Source organism: Muntiacus reevesi, chromosome 3 (genome assembly GCF_963930625.1).
Source record: "Muntiacus reevesi chromosome 3, mMunRee1.1, whole genome shotgun sequence".
Lineage (NCBI taxonomy): Eukaryota > Metazoa > Chordata > Mammalia > Artiodactyla > Cervidae > Muntiacus > Muntiacus reevesi.
Genome location: NC_089251.1, coordinates 58,360,637 through 58,377,792, shown reverse-complemented (window position 1 = coordinate 58,377,792; position 17,156 = coordinate 58,360,637). Strand labels below are relative to the sequence as shown.

Genomic DNA, 17,156 nt, shown 5'->3' with positions numbered 1-17,156 from the left:
CCCACCAGGTTCCTCTGTCCATGGGATTCTCCATGAAAGAATAGTAGAGTGGGTTGCCATGCCCTCCTCCAGGGGATCTTCCCCACCCAGGGATCAAACCTAGGTCTCCAGCATTGCAGGCAGATTCTTAACCGCCTGAGCCACATCTTTCAACATCTGCTGTCTCTTAAATTCGTGCAATTATCACCCATTAGTTTCTATAACTAAAGCTGTTTTGTACCATTTCTATCACTGACTGAAAAAATGTTAAATTGATGTAGGATTTTGACTTCTGAAATAGAACACTGTTTTTAACTCTGTGGTAATTGTGTTCGATGCAGCCTGCTTCAACCTAAAATGATGAGTGTTTTGTGAAAGACAGATAACAAATTGCAGAGCTAATCAATGGGAAAATTAGCCAGCAGCAGAGGTAGGTTTTAATTAATGATATTGCTTGCTTGTTAGGAAAGGTCTCTGAAAAGGTAATCAAAGAAACATCACATATGGGCCGTTTGTTCTCTGAGGACTATTTTTAAAAAGGAAATTTCTTGGCTAGTTTTCAGTCCTTTCTCAAATCCTTCTAAGATTGGGAATGGAATTACGTGTCCTTGGCAACTTTCTGATGGGTCTCCCCTTTCCCTGTGTGGAAACAGATGAAGACCGCCCAAATGAGGACCAGCTAAGGCTATTTATTCAGAGCTGGTGATAGCAAGGGAGTCAGCCCCTATCAGGCTGCCCTGATGACTCAGTAGTAAAGAAACTGCCTGCCAACCCAGGAGACACAAGAGACATGGAATGGATCCATGGGTTGGGACAATTCCCCAGAGAAGGAAATGGCAAACCCCTCCAATATTCTTGCCTAGGAAATCTCATGGACAGAGGAGCCTGGCAGGCTACAGTCCATAGGGTCACAAAGAGTTGGACACTACTGATCGATTGAGCCCATTTATCTCGCAGCCCTGGGCTAACTAATAATCCTATGTGGCTGATTAGGGGACCGTATTTGGCTTCCTAAGGACAGTGTGCGTCAGAAGTGGGGCAAACACTTGAGAAGCTGGCGGTCATGAACCTTGACTGTGGGGCCTGAGTGTCCACAGGCTGTGGTTTGGCTTCGTGGCCCAGCTGCTGCGAATGGTGGGGCGGAGTGTTACTGTCAGATGTGGTCTGATGTCGTGGGTCTGTTCATTAAGTCTCCATGGAAACACAGAAGAACCTGTCCTGTCACTGGCATCTGTGTCTGCAGGACCCTGGGAGAGTGCTGGCACTCACCAGTGGCTGAAGGAGAGGGCGCATGGTCAGAAGGCTCCCTGCAACATGCATCCTCCTTACTCCCTGTGCCTGTGCTTTCATATCTACAAGCCAGCACACTTCCACCCTCTGAGAGCAGCCGTTTATTGAACAATTGCTGAATGTGCAATCAGGGTAGGCACTTGGAAGTCACACGGAGCAGCCCTCTGCCTTGGCTGGCTGGTCTCACTTCACAGATGAGGAAATGGTTTCCAAGTTATCGTCTAGCCCAAGTTGCTGCTGATCACTGGCCGTGTGACCCAGGCTAGTCTGCTCTCTCTGTCTGTGACCTTTCAGTTTCCTCTTTCAAAAGAGGGAGACAAAAGCACTGGCATAAGAAGCTTGTCATGAAATCAAGAAATAGGGGAAAAGAGAAAAAGCTCTCCCGTGTGGCAAAATGCCAACCACACCGTGTAAAGGACGGATGGGATTAGGAAAGCGTCGTCATTGCAGCGGAGAATCGAGATCAGAGGCCTAAACTAGCGAGGAAAAGTTTGAGGAGAGACAGAATATTTACACATCCTCAAAGCGTCTCAACACAAATTACTTTTAATGATAAAGGAAGGAATAGTAACTTCACTGTGGAGAAAACTGGCACACTCCACCATAAGCAAGTCACAACAGTTAAGCTCATTGTTACTGAAACGAATGAGCACAGTACGTAGTTTCCTACGTCACACTGGGGTGTTTCTGGCCAAAAAAAAAAAAAAGCATAATCTGAAGCTAATCTGAATTTGATTGTGAGGAAACATCAGACAAGCTCACCTGGAGGGCACTTAACACAAGAAATGATCTAAACTCTGCAAAAAATGGGAAGGTTAAGGAAACTCTGTTTCAGATTAAAGAAACCAAAGAGAAGAAACAATGAAATACAACGGATGACTTGTGATGGGCTCCTGGGCCCTGTTGTTTATTATTATTATAAAACACATTATTATTGTTTTATTATAATAAAATATATATTATATAATAATATATTATTATATTGCATATTATTATTATAAAGGACTTCCCCAGGACAATTAGTGAAATGTGAATAGAGTCCAACATGAGATCATAGTATAATAATATCATTTCCCTAATTATGTAAGACAATGTCTCTGTTGTTAGGAAAATAAAATATAGATTTGCCCCAACTATGTGAAAGTAGCTCATCCCTGGAGATGCTTTCACAAGCGGAAACAACATAAAGCGTGTAAGTCACTTACGATGGGTCTTGCTAGCGGTCTCAAAATAAATGGAGAAGAAGCACACAGATGTTCCCAAACAGGGTTCACACCCCTGGGGGCCAGATGCTGAGATGCTCAGCATGGTTCCAGGAAGGAGCCTGGGGAGGCCGCTTGTGCAAAACACATGCCAGACACAACTTTCACTTTTTGCCCTTTTTCATAAAAGTGAAAAATCCTCCTAGGATTTCTTTCTGTTTGCAAAGACAGGTACTTGTGTTTTTTTCTAAAAGCAAAGTGGCTTAAAGCCACTTTAGAGTACCTGCATTTGCGGGGGCGGGAAGAACACGGTGGATGCAACTTGCTCTCAGGATAAAACATTTCAGGACAAAACAAATAGAAGTAATGGGGGATGTGACAACCCCAGTCAAGCGCCAGAGTCTGGGGAATCTGGGGGAAGGTATTAGTTCTCTAATTTTTCTTTAAGTTTGAAATTATTCCAAAATCCTTGTTATTAATATTAAATGAGTCAATATTTATAAAGGGCTTAGTATGTAGGCCTTAAAACATCAGTGTTAGCAATGATTATGGTCCCCCAGTTTAGAAGTAACAGGGCCATCTCTAGATGGCTTTATTAATCCCCCACTTCTTCATCTCCTACTTCAGAGCTGAGGGGAGAGAAGCCTTTACATAAACTTTGAAGTGCGGTGCACTTGTGGATGTCTGTAAGCTTGTGCAGTGAGCTCCCCCTCCTGCAGGTATTTGTGAGGCGGGTTTAGTTTGCATCACTGACCAGGTCATGGAGGTTCAGAAGGTTCAAACAGCTTCACGAAGGTGACAGGGTTGGTAGAAAACCCAGATGTCCCTGATGAGTCTTGTCCTTTTTTTAAAATTTTTTTTTTTTTTATTTTTAATTGAAGAATAATTGCATTACAATGTTGTGTTGGTTTCTGCCCTACATCAGCATGAATAAACCATAGGTACACATATGTCCCCTCCCTCCTGAACCTCCCTCCCACCTCCCTCCCCATCCCACCCTAAGTTGTCACATCTGAGTTAGTTCTAATAAGGTGGATGAACCTATAGCCTGTTACACACAGTGAAGTAAGGCAGAAAGAGAAAAGCAAATATCATATATTAACACATATACATGGAATCTAGAAAGATAGTACTGATGAACCCATCTGCAAGGAGAGGCACACAGAGAACAGACTTGTGGACATGGGGTTGTGGGCGAAGGGAAGGAGAGGGTGGACTGAATAGAAAGAATAGCCTAGAAACATATACATTACCATGTGTAAAATAGATGGCCAATGGGAATTTAATGTACGATGCAGGGGGCTCAAACCCTGAGCTCTGAGTCCTGTCCTTTTAAATTTATGTCGTGGATTATACGGAAAAGTTTCCAAAAGGGAAACTTCTTTCACAGCCTGACTTGTTTTCACCTAGGTCAGTTCTGCAGGTGTAGTTGTGACCCCCTGACCCTCCCCGAGGCTGCTCCATTTCCTGTTGGAGCTTCAGGATACAGAGATGCAAGCTGAATTGTGGCAAGAGACAGTTATGCCTCAGTGTCTTCCGGTACAGGCTTCTTATCTACTGAAGTGAAGTGTTAGTCACTCAGTTGTGTCCAGATCTTTATGACCCCATAGGCTGTAGTCTGTCAGGCTCCTCTGCCCATGGGATTTTCTAGGCGAGAATACTGGAATGGGTTGCCATTCCCTTCTCCAAGGGATCTTTCCAACCCAGGGATTGAACCCAGGTCTCCTGCATTGCAGGTGGATTCTTTACCATCCAAGCCACTAGGGAAGCCCACATCTGATGAAAATAAAGATCTTGTTCTCCCCTTCTGAAAATATGGAAGGGTCACTGATGTTAGCTTCTACATGTCCGGGATTCTAACCACAACATCCATCCAAAATCCTGAGCCTGCTCCTTCTTAATAGTAGTCATCTTCCTATTAATATTTCTAAGACTAAATGACAATTAGAAGAAAAAAAAATAGGTTGGCTAGGAAAAGAATGTTTGTTCCTGATCCTAGCACGGTTTGCATGCTTGCTAAGTGTTTGCGTAGTCACTAAGTCGTTGACTCTGTGACCCCATAGACTATAGCCTGTCAGGCTCCTCTGTCCAAGGGATTTTCCAGGCAAGAATACTGGAGTGGGAAGCCATTTTCTTCTCCAGGGGATCTTCCCAATCCATGGATCGAACCCACATCTTCTGCATTGGCAGGAGAGTTCTTTATCACTGAGCCATCTGGGAAGACCTAGCACTACTTAACAGACTCCAAACAAGTGAGTATCCAAAGCTCATTTTTGCATGGCCCACATACACATTTGTCTCACTGATTAAGTATGAAGAACACGTTTCTAAGTTATTTTCCTCCCTGAGGTACTAATTTCATTTACAGAGTGACAATCTCAGAACCGAAGACATAATGCTTAAAGAAAATGATCCTAGGGAAAAAAAATCTGTGAGCCTCAGTTTCCACATCTGTCAAATAATCTGTGGTTTTATTGTGAGAATGAATGGCATAATAATAGGAGAGCAAGTTTTTCTACAAACAGTAGTTAAGTGGAAACAAGTCCCCCAGATTCCACAATGATACAGTTAGAAAATATTTACCCATTTCCTAACCAAACCCAGATACTCCTCAGATGGGAGTTCACAGAACTTCTGGATTTGACTGCTAATCAAGGACAAATTTCAAAAGAGGGAAGGACTGTTTCCTGTGAACACATCCGTCATCTGACAACACTGGATAAGAAAAAGAATAGTGGGACCCTGAGTTTAAAAACAGAAAAGGACATTCATCTTATTAGGAGGAAATGCGTAATGCCAAATGGGTTTCTGATGCTTAAGAATAAATTTATTCTGGTTTATTTTTTTAAGGAATGGAATATTAAAATGCCAGAAGAGTCAGTGAATTTTTCACAAATCTGTAGACTAATAAAAAACTAAATAATCTGTTTCTACTTGAGATGCCTCTTAGCAATTGAAGGATGTCAAAATATTTTATTTACCATACACTTGGACAGAAACGATCATCAGTTGATAACTTTATGTCTATCAACTAGCTTTCTGATTTCCTTAGGAAGCAATAATTAAGTCAATTTAGCCCCACTTCATTGATTAACCCAACCATAAATAATAAATTCACTTAAAATTTTACAATGATTTGCATATTTGTCTGCAGGTGGTAATTTTTCTACAAGCATAAAGTTAATTGTTATTTGGCTACTCTTATTTAACTTCTCATTAAAATTTCCTTAAGGTAATCAAGGCACTAACTTCTGCAGCATTTAAATATGTATACACTATAGGAAAAGTATATAAATTATTTTCTATTTCATGGTTAAGGGATTTTAATAATGGCTACTATTATATATTAATTACTACAATTATTAGATATACCATTTCAGGCACTAGGGACACATTTCAATACCTGATCTCCACTCTTTTATTTATTTATTTATTTTTGGCTGCACTGTGTCTTGGTTGCTGCATGTGGGCTTTCTCTAGTTGGGGGAGCGGGGGCTACTCTCTAGTTGGGGTGTGCAGGCTTCTCACTGCAGTGGCTTTTCTCGTTGCAGAGCTCAGGCTCTAGGGCAGGTGGACTTCAGTAACTGCAACTTCCTGGCTCTAGGGCTCGCAGGCTTCAGGAGTTTTAGTTTCACACAGGGGCTGGTAGTTTCTGCTCACTTAGTTGCCCTGTGGCAAGTGGGGTCTTCCCTGACCAGGGATCAAACCCGTGTCCCCTCCACTGGCAGGCAGACTGTTATCCACTGCGCCACCAGGAAAGTCCCTGAGCTCTGCTCTTCACGATAAACCTGGAAGGTAGGTACCCTTCAGCGCATTATGCAGAAGAGAAAATCAAGGCCCATAGAGTCTGTGACCTGCCAGGGTCTCTCAGGGCAGTGGTCCCCAATCTTTCTGACATCAGGAACTAGTTTCCTGGTTTCCTGAAAGGCAATTTTCCCACGGATTGGAGAGGGGGATGGCTCATGATGATTCAAGCATGTTACATTTATTGCACACTTTATTTCCACTTCTTTACACCTGCTCCACCTCAGATACTCGGGCATGAGAACTCGGAGGTTGGGGACCCCTCTGTCGGGGAACAAGGGGTGGATTTGTCTGCATTACTCCCATCCCCACCAGGCCCAGGGCCCTATCACGTCACTTTCTTTTAGCCATATTGTCGGTGTTTCACATTCATCACTCTTCTCTAAACCCATGTGACACACGATCCCTTCACTGGAAGTCCTCCCAACTCCAGGTGTCAGAAACCATCACCACAACTGGGGAAACACGGGGGAGCGTTTTTGGCCCCCACTGTTGATGGAGGGCAGCGCGTCTTGCCCAGTCAGTTTTAGTTGACACCTGGTGATGCTTTAAATTTCCGCAAACTCCCTGAAGGCAGGAAAGAAGTGCTACTCAGCTTCTCTTGTCTACTGCCCCTTCTCCAGCCCGGAATCCCGGAACACAGCAGTCACTCAGTAAATACTAAATGAATTGGATATCCAGTTCATTGTTTTCTTCTAAAAACCCTGAATTAGGTCAATGAATGTACATACGAATTTTAAAATAGTGTATTTAGTGAAGGATTTGTGTCTCCAAACTGTCAGCTCCTGCTGGGACCCAGGATGGAGGGCGGCGGGAGTGGGGGGAGGTAACCTGTCCCTCTGAGACGGCCACTACCTGGTGGATCCCCCAACTCCACCCCAACAGCCCTCTGGGGCCGCCGGAGGACTACAGGGTGGGGAACTGCCACCGCCTCCGTCGCGCAAGCGGGGAGCGCGTTGAAGTTCAACGGCGCGTGTTTACCAGCAAACAAAGCGCGTCGTGGTCTTTGTCCCAGGGACCAGCTGCGGTCCCCTCAGAAGGAACGAGGTCCGCGGCGACAAACGGACATTCCGCAGGCTGGTAGAGGGACATCCGATCTGCCGCCCCACCCCCGGCTCCGGCGCCGGTTTTCCGCGCACCGGGCCAGCAGCCTGGGGGCCGCGGTCCGGAGAACTTTGCCGGCCCGGCGGGGATGGCCGGGCAGACTGTGCATTAGGGAATTCCCAGGGGCAGGTGGCTACTCCCGCTGCAACCCCGACCCTTGGCGCCTCCGAGGAGCTCCCGGGAGCGAGGGCCGAGCGGCGGTGCGGAGCCGCCGAGCGGGCGGAACAAAGGGAGCAGCTGGCCGGGAGGATGCTGCGCTCGCTCCCCCGCGCCCCACCCGGCCCGCTCCGGGGCGCTGCCTCGCGTGCAGGTAGCCCGGCCTTCGGCGCCGCGGGAGGGTGTGTCGGAGTGGGGCGCACAAAGACTCACTTCCGCGGAGCCAGACGCCCTGACCCTGGCCCCGCAGCTCACAGCAGGTCATAGTCCGTGCATCCCCGCCGTCGGCCAGGCCCGAGTGCACGCGGCTGCGGCGCGCGGTGCCGGGCGGAGCCCGTGCAGGTGACCCTCGGAGGACCGGGGCTGGCTGGCAGCGGCGGCGGCGGGGACAGGCGTGCCTTAACAGGCCGCCGGGACGCCCCAGTCTACGATCACTCTGTGCCACCAGCGGGGCACGGCTCGCAGCCGGGGAGCGCCCACCTTGTACCCCTTGCGCCACCGCCTCTAGGCAGCGGGGCCAGGCAGTGGGGAGTGGTCGCGGAACTTGCCGAGGCCAGCTGCCGCCCGCTAGGTGAGCCCGGCAGCAAGGGGAGGCCGGAGGAAGCCGCCGAGGCGGAGGGGCGGGGGGCAAGGGGTGGGCGCTGGGGAGCGCGGGGCGGGGCGCGGCGCAGGCTCTGCGCGGGGGCTGGGAGCAGGGAGCCGCCGCCTGGAACAATGAGGCGCGCGGCGCGGGCTGAGCGCAACACCGCGCCGGCCGGGAGGCCGAGCCCCCCGCGCTCGCTTTCGCCGCCCAGCACCGAGCGATCAGGACCGGAGGAGACCCCGCCGGTCGCCTGGGACGCGAGCGCAGGCCGCCGGGTCTCTGGGGCGGCGCCGGGAGGCTGCTCGGCGGAGGCGGGCGGCCGCTGCGGGAGCCACTGAGCCGCGCGCGGGTCTGGCGCCCGGGCCCCGGCTCTCGGCTCCAGTCGGTGCGATTGTTGGAGCGCGTGGCGCGCGCCCGAGCGGCCGCGGGAGAAGAAGATGTGACACGCTCGTCCCCGACTCCACGCCGCGGGGTCGGGCGCCGGGAGGCGCGGAGTACGGAGAAGGTGGGCTACCGAGGGCTCGGGGTCGGGCGGTTCAGGCGGCTGCCGCTGAGTCGCCGGAGCCCGGGTGCACCTCGGCACCGAGTTAGACTCGGCGACCCGCTCCCAGACCTGTGGTGGGGTGTGGGGGAACGCTAAACACAGTTTTGGGGGGAGAAGCAGGAAATTCCTCGAGAGGTGAGCCCACCGGAAGGCTTGCGCTCTGGAGATAGGAGGACACACTGTGCCCCGGTGACTCTGACCCTGATCTTTAATTTTGACTCTGGAAGGGGCTCGAGGTCTTTAATTGTCTTCTCGACCCCACCCGCAGGCACAACTGCGTTTCTTAAAGCCTGATCTCTAGTTTTCTGTAGCTGAAACGTTTGGGGCAGAAGGATCTTGTGAATCCTGAGCAGTGGGCTGTTCGTTCTTGCGCACTGGCGCGAGGAGGGCGGCTTTGGAGTTGTCCCACTTTCCACCGTGTACCGAAAGGAGATTTGTTGCACTCGTGGGTACGGAATGCATCGTCCATCTCATTCGGATTTCGCGATGCAGGGGGGTGGAGCGGAGTGAAACTCCTGGCTGGAGCGAAGCGACTGCTGCCTCCTTCCAGAGCGATCCGAATAGCTGTTTGAGAGGCCGTGCTTTCCAGGAATTTAAATGAGACTTTTTTCGAACGCTTTCCAGGTCTCTCCCCCTGGTACCGTGTTTGTTTTGTCAGGCTGAACTTTCAAAGCTGTTTTATAATCCGAGAAGCACTTTGGGAGAAGAGTAATGCTTGGCTGGATTGGTTGTGAACGTATTTTTAGTGATCAGGCTGAAAAATTGAGGAGAGGCAAACCATATTTGGTCGGAATCTTTGCTTTGTGTGCGGTTGGCGTTCTGACTGGGAAGGGGCCAGCTGATCCCCAGCTCGGTCGGCTGTCTGCTTGGTGAGGACATTGCTGGGGGACTCGAAAAGCATTTTAAGTACTTTCTGCACATTTTAAAGTCTAGGGCGGGTTACTCGATAGTTACTTTTTTTTTTTTTTTTTTTTTGAAATTTTGGTCGACATACTTTGCCATATTGAAATAAAATTCATGACCCGTGGGTTTCATAAGTGAAATGCTAATGTTGCAAACTTGGGGTTGACGTTTTCTTTTAAAAGGAGAAATGATGTGTGGCCTTGAGCTTATTTTTATCCGCTATTTTTCTGAAACTGGCAACTAAAATTTTTCCAACCCTTGAAGGCTCGCATTTCCCGCTAATGCATCAGGAAAACTGTTGGCAGTAGGGAGTGGGGAGTGCTGGAAACTAATGGAAGAATTGCCTTGAATTTTACAGCTGAGTTTAAGAAAAGTCACTCAAACATGTTGGAATTCTTGATAAAATTTTTGTTGTGAGTGAGGTAAACTGGGGTATTCCTTTCTGCTTGGTGCAGGTGAAGCTTCTGGAGCTTTGTACTAAATCTCTGTAGAGACTGTGTAATAAGCCTCAGCTCTTAGTGGGGTTCTGAGCCCCACAGTTCAGACAAGAGGGGCAGAAGGTGGGCGAGAGCTCAAAGCAGAAAGCAGCATTTGGTGAGTGTGGTAAGTGGTACCTGCCATCTGGGAAGTAAAGATAAAGAATTGAGGGCATTTAGACTGGAGGATTCAAAACTGAGATAACTTCACATCTGAAAATATGTGAATGGATTTATTATGTAGAGAAGAGCAGGCAGCGGTGCTCAGTCTCTGATGAGGATAATTAAGAGGGAAAGGTTTACTCATGGGTGAACACGTCAGTTGGGTCTGGGAAAGGATTTGTGGCCAGCCTGTGAGATTAAACAGTGAAGTGGTTGCTGAGAAATTCCTGTAGATGTTGTTTCTGGAGTTCTTTTTTTCTGAGATTCTCCTTTTCCTGAGATGATGCAGTGTGTGAATGCTTATAATAACTGGAGTTTTATCCTCTGTGTCTACAGTTTATCCAAGTGTTTCTCAGTGCTTAAGTTTTTCTACAAATACCGACTTATTTCTATACTTTTGTACCTATTGCTTAGGTAAGCCAATGACAAGTTCCTTTCCAGAAACTTGGAGATATTTGCCCTTTGAGAAACTTCTAATTAATGTCTGGATTTGGTGTCTCATTCTTGATGCTTTTGCATAAAAAATGTCTTATGCATTAATAATTGGAACAGCCTTTGTTTTAATATTCACCTAAGCATACAGTGTTTTTTCTCCCTCCTGGATCTTCTATTGTATCATCTTAATTTTTAATTGCTTAAATTAAGTGAACTACTTTACTCTTCTTGCTTGAATGTCTTAGCAAAGATAGTGCCTTCAAGGTAGGTGTATGTCAAGCTTTGCGATTTTAATCATTGAACACTCCTTTAAAAAGAACTAGGGGGAAAAAAAAGAACTAGGGGATTAAACTGACAACTGACAGTAAGAGAAATAATTACATAGAATCAGATACTAATTTTGGAATCAGGACTGTGCAGCTGTAATTTACACAGCAGTTTTCAATGTTCTTAACAGGTTGGTGTCAAAGTCCAAACCCTGAGTGTGCTGGAAGAGGTGACCAGCTACTCTTATGCATAAACATCGGTCTGTGGATTACTACATCTGCCATTTTTCTACTTTTGAGCGATTTATGTGTAAATATGGGGCTTGGGCAGAAGCATGAGTTTTTTATGACTCTTACAAAATTCCATCCTGATCTTAAATTCTAAGCCACATCCTGTCCACCTAAATTGATGGGGAAGAAATTCAATTCAAAATGCATGGAACACACCTGGCCTGTGGGTGAAGTGGTGGCCCTAATGTAAAGGGTGTGGGACTGGCCTGAGCAGTCCTGAGCCAGTAGCTTGGTCCAGCCCTCACATCCATCCTAGACCTGCCACTTGGTAAAAGCTGGGTTTCCCACAGTGGTCTGCCTACTGTCTTCCCTTGGCCGTAGGCAGGTTCCGGTCTGCCTCCCAGCACCAAGTCCCTCCTGCTTTGGCATGGCATTGCCCTGTGGATGGAATGACATCAGAGCACCACCACACACTCTCGGGGACTTGTCTGAACAGACCTGTCCATACCCCTCCTGCTTTCCGCTGCCCACTGTGGTCTTCTCTAGGAAAGAATCCCCAGTTCCAGGCTGATGTTTTTTCTAACAAGTGTGAGGGTTGGGGTAGCAGTTTTGCACTGGACTTTCTCAGAGAATGAAGCAGCAAGGAGACCTCTCGGTCCCGAGTCCTGTAGGGACCTGCGTGGTTTTCAGGGCTGCCAGATGAAGACTCAGGTTAAACTCTCTCCAAGGTGTCCTCCAGCATGGGGATTGCGTGGAATGGATAATTGTGTTTTCTGGCGTATCAAAAAGCTGATTCCCCTGCTCAGAAGAGAAGGAAACTTTAGTTATCCATACTGGACATACCTTCCAACAGCCCATAGTCCTGGGGAGAGCAGTGATGCCAAGAATAATCAGAGTCTCTGCTTTGAGACATTTCATGCCCCACCCTGCTGTTATGCCTGCACAGGGCATCAGGGTCACCTTGGCCACAACCTGGGCCATGCTATGAGACTGAGCTCAGAAGGAGGAGGTGGCTGCCTCGAGAGTGAGAACAGAGCTGGGATCTGAACTTGGCCTTGGGTGTCTTCAAATGCAGATGACACCACCTTGAGGGAAGAAAGGAACTGAGGAACCTCTTGATGAAAGTGAAAGAGGAAAGTGAAAAAGTTGGCTTAAAACTCAACATTCAAAAAACTAAGATCATGGCATCCGGTCCCATCACTTCATGGCAAATAGATGGGGAAACAGTGGAAACAGTGACAGACTTTATTCTCTTGGGCTCCAAAATCACTGCAGATGGTGATTGCAGCCATGAAATTAAAAGACACTTGCTCCTAGGGAAAAAAGCTATGATCAACCTTGACAGCATATTACAAAGCAGAGACATTACTTTGCCAACAAAGGTTCGTCTAGTCAAAGCTGTGGTTTTTCCAGTAGTCATGTATGGATGTGAGAGTTGGACCATAAAGAAAGCTGAGCACCAAAGAAGTAATGCTTTTGAACTGTGGTGAAGAAGACTCTTGAGAAGGAACTGCAAGGAGATCAAACCAGCCAATCATAAAAGAAATCGGTCCTAAAGATTCACTGGAAGGACTGATGCTGAAGCTGAAGCACCAAAAGTTTGGCCACCTGATGCGAAAAACTGACTCATTGGAAAACACCCTGATGCTGGGCAAGATTGAAGGCAGGAGGAAAAGGGGGTGACAGGATGAGATGGTTGGATGGCATCACTGACTTGATGGACATGGATTTGAGCAGGTTTTGGGAGTTGGTCAAGGACAGGGAAACCTGGTGTGCTGCAGTCCATGGGGTAGCAAAGAGTCAGACATGACTGAGTGATGACTGAACTGAACTTGAGTGTCTATAAAGGCCATGCAGCAACATGAGATACCACTCTGAAGAGGAAGGGCACTGACTGGGAGCTCCCAGCCCCCCTGGGTGTGCTGGCTCCAGAAGGTAGTCCAGGCTGCAAGTGCAGAGCCTGGAGCCCGTGTCTTTTGGAATCTGGAGGCAGACGGAAGCTTGAGTTGCAGCTGAAAGGTGGCCCAGGCCATTTGGGATATCCAGTCATGAAGTAGTAGGATGAAATTCAGGTTCACGGGGTATGACAGCAGTGACATTTCCAAAGAAAAATATAAGCTAAGATTCAAGAGAATTACCTCTGTGCTTTGAGGCTTCCCCAGTGGCTCAGACAGTAAAGAATGTGTCTGCAATGCAGGAGACCTGGGTTCAATCCCTGAGTTGGAAAGATCCCCTGGAGAAGGGAATGGCAATACCAGCTCCAGTATTCTTGCTTGGAAAATCCCATGGGCAGAGGAGCCTGCCAGGCTACAGTCTATGGGGTCGCAAAGAGTCAGAAACGCTTGAGCAACTAATACACTTTTGAGTTATTGGGTCGTTGAAGAGTACAAGCCTAGAAAGTAGCCTCTTGGGATGTTTAGAAATATATTGGCTAAGGCATTAGAGAATACATCGTAAAAAAAAAATCCTGCAGTGTCTTGATCAGAAGCTTCTGTTTTCAGAAATTTAAAATTCACATACTTAGTCCTATGCTAGGCTGCTTCTAGGATTTGAGCCTGAAAGGAGAATGCTGCATTAACTTCAGAACCATTGGTTTTCTGCATTCAAATTATACAAATTTTTCAAGTACAAGTTCTTGCATGTTGCTAATTATTGTGGCTTCTAGAATGACTTTCTGGAGTAGAAAATGGCAAACGGTATTCTTGCCTGGTAAATCCTATGGACAGAGGAGCCTGAAAGTCTACAGTCCATGGCATCACAAAAGAGTTGGCCATGACTGAGTGACTAAGCATAGAATGACTTGGCTTTAAATTACATTTGGGAAAAGGTAAATCTTGTAGATACCCCAATAGTTTTCATGAATCAGAAATTAATGTGAAAAGTAACTTCCTTGAAAGTCTATTGATGGCTTTTTTGCAGTGTGTTAAAACCTGTGTTTGTACCTCTGGCCACCGATGGATAAGAAAAAGTGCAATTAATACGGAATTTGTTTTCTAAATGATACAGTTAATCCAATGACAGTGTCAGACTCTAGGTGCATGATTAAATGAATGAATTTGCTTTTCCTATTAGAAGAAGGGTCTTACTATATAAATTATATTTTACAATTGGGAAAATTATACCCCTGAGAAGTCCCAGTACCAAAAAAAAAAAAAAAAAGGAGGACTCTCTTTTAAAAGACGACACAAGCACACACACACAGTGGCACACCCTCACACACACTCACACTTAAATATGGGAGGAACGCATCCTAGGACCAATGTGACTTTATGTCAGATATGAGGAGAGAAAATGTGAATCATGACAAATAAACATCCCTGGCTGGGATTCACAGCTGCTGAGAAACAAACTCAGGATCAGAACCCTGGCTTTCTGACCTGGAGAACACTCTTCTTCCTGTATCAGTGATCTCTGGAGAATTGCACAGTATCAGTGGGGTAGAAAGTTCTCAAAAACGTTTAGGGTTTAAACTGCACTCTTAGTTTATTATAAGTAGACCATGTGTTAGAGAAAGAAATGGCAATTCACTTCAGTATTATTGCCTGGAGAATTCCATGGACAGAGGAGCCTGGCGGGCTCCAGTCCAGGGGGTCACAAAAGAGTCGGATATGACCGAGCGACTGCACAACAGCAAAGACTGCATGTGGGAATGCGCACTTTTTTCTCTCTGTGTGCAGTGTGAGGGTTCTTATAGCATCAGCGTCTTCAGGTACCCGAGTAGGTGCAGGATGTGTTTCATCCTTGGGCCCAGATCCTGCGGTGGCAGCTCCAGCAGGGTGTCTAGGGTGCATTTAGGACTACTGGCATCAAAGCTCAAGTTCCCTGTGCAGGTAGGTAGATTCAGAACAGGATTAGAGGAGGAAAGTCAGGTGTGTGCGTGTGTGTGCTTGCTTTATACTGTGTTTTTACATGGTGGATGAAAGCAGGACTGAGGGTTGCAGTAAGATATTTCAACATTCCCCTTGTTTATCCTGTGTGCTTGCCAAGGACATTTTTTCTTAAAGTCAAGTACCTTGGGATGTCCAGTCACCTGTGTACCTCAAAACCAAGTGTCCTTCCTTTGGTGTCTGGCAGTTTGTAGGGTGAACAGAACGCAGGGGCTGTCACGGGCCCCCTTGCTTGTGTGGGGAAAACAGAGGACAGATGGTAAAGTTCACACTAAGATACACAAAAGTAAAAGTGTCAGTCGCTTATTTGTGTCTGACTCTGCGACCCCATGGACTGCAGCATGCCAGGCTCCTCTGTCCACGGGATTCTCCAGGCCAGGATACTAGAGTGGGTTGCCATTCCCTTCTCCAGGGGATCTTAGCCACCCAGGGATTGAACCTGGGTCTCCATATTACAGACAATTCTTTACCAACTGAGAAAAACCTCAAGCATCTGCTGATATCCAGGTGCCAGGACAGTGACATCATGGAACACATCAGGTCTGGAGCAGGCCTTCCTTTTCTCACATTTTGCTAGCTACTTTAGGAAGTCAGACTTAAACCATTCAACCCTATTATTTGTATGCCTCCCTGAATCTCACAGAGAACACCTGAAAAGCGCCTCTCTTTTCATAATGATCCCAGATGTGGTTGGGCATCTTTGTTCCTTTCTTTAACAGAGCATTCAGAAGTGAGGGACGTGTGTAGTTGGCTGGTAATTAGTAAATAAATTGGGTAGGACCTTCCCAGGGAGAGTTTACAAAAGCACTCATCTCAGCTTCATAAACGTATCAAATCTTAACAATCAGAGCCACACACATTAGCAGCCCCTGGTGGGATAATAAGGCTGGTCCCCAGGGATGGGCTGGTGGTGGTTGTGGTTGGGCTGCATTTTTTTCCTGCTTGCCCATGAACAGATATTAAAATTTGGCGAAGGTCCCTGGGCGAGAAAGTATAAAATCTCAGCTGGCCACAAAGAATTGTAAGTGCAGTGCTTTGACTCCGAGTTCTGGCCCACCCGGTGCAGGTGGAGAAGGTAACAGACACCTTTGGTGAGAAGCCAGAGGTGTTCTGTGCCGTGTCCCCACCAGGGTGTCACACCTGGCCTGAGTGTCACACGTGGCCATTACGCGTTCTGACAGCACTCCCTGCAGGAGACAGCCACCCAGACTGAGGGCATCTTCCCGGGACAGAGGGTCAGCTGCATTTGGAGTCATGAGAGTTTATATGGCGCTTCCTGTATTTTCCAAGGATCTTCCCAGACTACGTCCTCTATGTGCTAAGCGATCTGCATTGCTTTTCCAAAAGATCAAGTGAGGGCTCAGGGCAGCCCTGGGTGAGTCAGTTAATTAAAGGAACTCTTTCCATTACTCTGAACCCATACTAGAATGAAAATAAAGACTGTCACCAGTGGTTGAAGTTAGGGACTTCAAGTGATTCTTTGTGGTAAATAGAACATTGCAGGAGTTTAATGAAAGCATATGGAGTTTTAAAAAAAAAAAATACATGGAGCGCTTGAATAAACTGTTCTTGCTCCATTTAAGTATGCTTAAGATACAAGGGATGACTTGCAAATGAACAGAGAGGAACCTAAGTGTGGCTTTCCTCTCACCCAAGGAAGTCATTTTAAATCGCTTTCATAATCCAGTTAAGTGGATTTTAATGACAGCGTGTGTGTGGTCGTTAGCAGTCACGTTGCTGCCTGTGGCAGTGCAGCGGTTTCATCCCTTGAAAACCCCCAGCTCCACCACCACTCGGGATCTCCACAAAGTCTCACAGACCCAGGTCTGTCCTGGACATACCCACCTGGCAAAGGAAGCTCTTTGGAGGAACCTCCATCTGCTGTTGGGCTTCCCAGATGGCGCTAGTGGTAAAGAACCCACCTGCCAGTGCGGGAGATGTAAGAGACGTGGGTTCAATTCCTGGTTTGGGAAGATCCCCTCGAGGAGGGCATAGCAAATCACTCCAGTATTCTTGCCTGGAGATTCCCATCGACAGGCTCCCATAGAGGAGCCTAGCGGACTATAGTCCATGGGGTCACAAAGAGTCAGCCCTGACTTAGCACTGCACCATCCACTGTCACAGGCCTGGGTTG

General features: G+C 47.2%; 1 protein-coding gene across 2 annotated transcripts in view; it reads left to right on the top strand.

The window, feature by feature from the left end:
- The first annotated feature begins 7,902 nt into the window (after positions 1–7,902).
- The window catches only part of ST6GAL2 (ST6 beta-galactoside alpha-2,6-sialyltransferase 2), a 55,295-nt gene continuing 46,041 nt past the window's right edge, over positions 7,903–17,156 (top strand). Inside the window, exon 1 of one of the 2 annotated variants that reach the window (XM_065929191.1) lies at positions 7,903–8,106. The gene's annotated coding sequence lies outside the window, so the exon portion shown is untranslated. Of the gene's footprint in view, positions 8,107–8,297; positions 8,624–17,156 lie in introns of those variants that run through there. The other variant, XM_065929190.1, reaches the window with a different exon arrangement.